This window comes from Branchiostoma lanceolatum, chromosome 5 (genome assembly GCF_035083965.1).
Source record: "Branchiostoma lanceolatum isolate klBraLanc5 chromosome 5, klBraLanc5.hap2, whole genome shotgun sequence".
In the NCBI taxonomy this organism is placed as follows: Eukaryota; Metazoa; Chordata; class Leptocardii; order Amphioxiformes; family Branchiostomatidae; genus Branchiostoma; species Branchiostoma lanceolatum.
In genome coordinates this window covers 16,091,807-16,094,666 of record NC_089726.1, presented here as the reverse complement: position 1 = coordinate 16,094,666, position 2,860 = coordinate 16,091,807, and the positions used below count along the sequence as shown (strand labels likewise).

Below are 2,860 nucleotides of genomic sequence, written 5' to 3'. Positions count from 1 at the left end.
GTGACCTTGCCGTTGGCACAAATGGACACAAGGCCCACTGTACTAAAGGACGAGCAAGGTCCACTGAGCATCATGTTGTTGTGGCCTTGTCGAAAAGTAAGGGACGACAAGATCCCCAACGATAGAGTGTTAATATAGATTTGTTATTCGATGTGATGTAGGATTAGAAAGTGTAAGAGATGTGATCTTATATGAAATATCTTAATATGAAATAAAGACATGGCACTTGTGGTCAGAGATGTAGGGACGGCAGCCACAATAACACTGAATGATAAGGTTGTTTACATCTGAGAAGGTTAGTTTTTGGAATCACATAAAGTCAATATTGAAATGGCGAATAATTATAAGTTTTCTTTAAATCAAATTTTTGAAGGTTGCAATAACGACCAATATGTAACAACTGTTGTTGTTTCTAATAACCCTTTCCTTGTTACAATAAAGAATGGCCGATGTATAAATACAGTTTCTTTTAGATGCCGGTTTGAAGACGACAACATCGAGGATAAAGTAATGACACAGAGACAAGGATTCCCGCACACTTAGCACGGGAGACGTCAACGTTATAACACTGGCTGATTGTGACTTAAATGTTGGCTTACTACGATCCTTACTGAAGGTCTCTATTGCTCTTTTGACCTTAACTTCCTGGCCTTTGAAATCTCTTGTCTTTATACTGTCTTACTCTGCTCACAAAACATTGATTACTTCATCTCTTCGCTGCAGTTCACTTAAACAAACGAATAACCGTCAAAGACGTCAAAGAATAACAAATATGGCACAACAATAACAGACGTATTTCACAGTAACCGTTGCAAGTTTGGTAAGGAGTTGCACTGTAACTTCTTGGACGTAAGTGACGGAGTGAAATGTTACTGCAGCTTGCAATTGCATACACATTTGTATGGGGTTTTCACCATTCGTACATTCGGTTTGATTTTCACTGTCGTCGACGTGGACGAGGTTAATCACTTGTATCTTCTTTGATATACATGCAAAATCAGCCACTAAAAGTCGCACACTAAAATAAACAATAGTATAGACAATACATATTCGTTTAGATCAAATAACGTGGACAACATGTGCACGTCAGTGTGTGAATTCTCTAATTCGTGTCAGGTTTTCTCTGGTTGTAGCAGCGCAATCATTTGGCTGCACACGGCTCTGATGCTGGTCCGACATCCCCACCGGTATAGCTTACCTGTGCAGTGATCGAGAACAGGAACATATCAACCTGAGTGTTCTAACCTATTGAAATATGAAAAGTTTAAATTATTCTCAAGTTATGATTGGCTTTTCTTTCTCAAAGTAGTTGGCAGTGGTGGGTTAGTATTAAATGCAGTTGCTAGGTTATACAGGGAAACAAAATCTAGAATGCATGTAACACTGAATATACTGTGATAAGCTGACATATTTCTTAGTACATACGAATATGACGTGTTATACTTCAAGGATCAAGGATATGGAGTTCGATTTTTAAAAAAATAGGGCTCGTTAGTGCATGTTAGTGCAGGTAAAATTGAAATTGTACAGATAGTTCCGATGTCTGCCTGCAGCTAATTTCACTTTTAGCTAGGTGAACAACATTTGAAGTTAAATATGTGAAACTGATAAGTTATTTCACAATTTTCGGTCCCTGGGAATTTAATCTGTTATCCAGTAAAGTGAGTGAAGAGTAGTTTTGACGGCATCTAACTTTTACTACTTTAGGCACTGGTTACGTAGGTACGTGTGGGGTGGGAAACATCCCTACTTGTGTCCGCTGTCACGCTGTTGTTTGGTGCTGATAGACTTCTTGGCCATGGCTTGTTTTGTGGTCACGCAATGCCTCAGTGGGCACGTACACTGATGTCCTTGGCCAATGTAGAAGTAGATGGTCGATCAGTTCTGTGGAGAATTTGAACATAGATATGGATGACATTGTATCTTGGGACAAAGGAAATATTTTGATGAACCTTCATGGTCTAAGAGAGTTGACGGATTAAGGGAAAGGGTCATGGATTAAGGACTATGGTGACGGATTAAGGGTTGTGGTGACGGATTAAGTGCTATGGTGAGGGGATTAAGGGCAACGCTGACGGATTAAAGACTTTCCTGACGGATTAACGATTATGATGACATATTAAGGGCAAGAGTGACGTATCAAGGGTTATAGGGACGGATTAAGGATTATGGGGTCGGATTATTGGCAATGGTGACGGATTAACGGCAACGGTGAGGTATTTAAGACCTTCCGAGTGACAGATTAAGGCTTTTGGTGACGGAATAAGGGCTAGGGTGACGGATTAAGGGTTACAATGATGGATTAATGATAAGGATGACGGATTAAGAGAAAGGGTGACAGAATATGGTCTCTGCTGTCGGATTAAGTGTTATGGCGACAGATTAAGGGTTAGGATGTTCTTGACCTTGTCCATTTTGACTGAAGGTGTCACCGGAAGAGTTCATTCTCCCAATCTACCGATTTTTTTGGGCCGCGATGGTGGAGGACGGCGATTCAACGCACAGCTTTGTAACGCTCTAACATGTGATTGGTACCGTCTATGAAAAGGAAACAGAGATGGCTAAGATATTTCCCAATAAGTAGACGGAGTATTGTTGATGTAAGCGGTGTCATTTTTTCGTAATGATTTTGTAAGTCGGGTCGCATGCCAGACGTACGTCGGGCCGCGCACACAGTGCGTAGTAGCCTATTTCCCGTGAAAACATGAGCTGGGATGCGCTGGATATAGCCCTTCTCACAAGACGTGAGAAGTGCACACAACAAAATTTTCCGGTCAAAAGAAAGCTAGAATAAAGCAGACTTCAAGCCTTATTTACATTTCCCTAACTTCATCACCAACTTCCGAAGAGAGCAAAATTA

General features: G+C 40.7%; 1 long non-coding RNA gene across 1 annotated transcript; it reads right to left on the bottom strand.

The window, feature by feature from the left end:
• Positions 1–259: 259 nt before the first annotated feature.
• Positions 260–2,407, bottom strand: LOC136434268 (uncharacterized). The gene is made up of 2 exons (XR_010755718.1): positions 1,751–2,407; positions 260–1,198 (listed from the first exon to the last, which is right to left on the bottom strand). It is a non-coding gene; the product is annotated as an uncharacterized lncRNA (long non-coding RNA).
• Between the last annotated feature and the right edge of the window lie 453 nt (positions 2,408–2,860).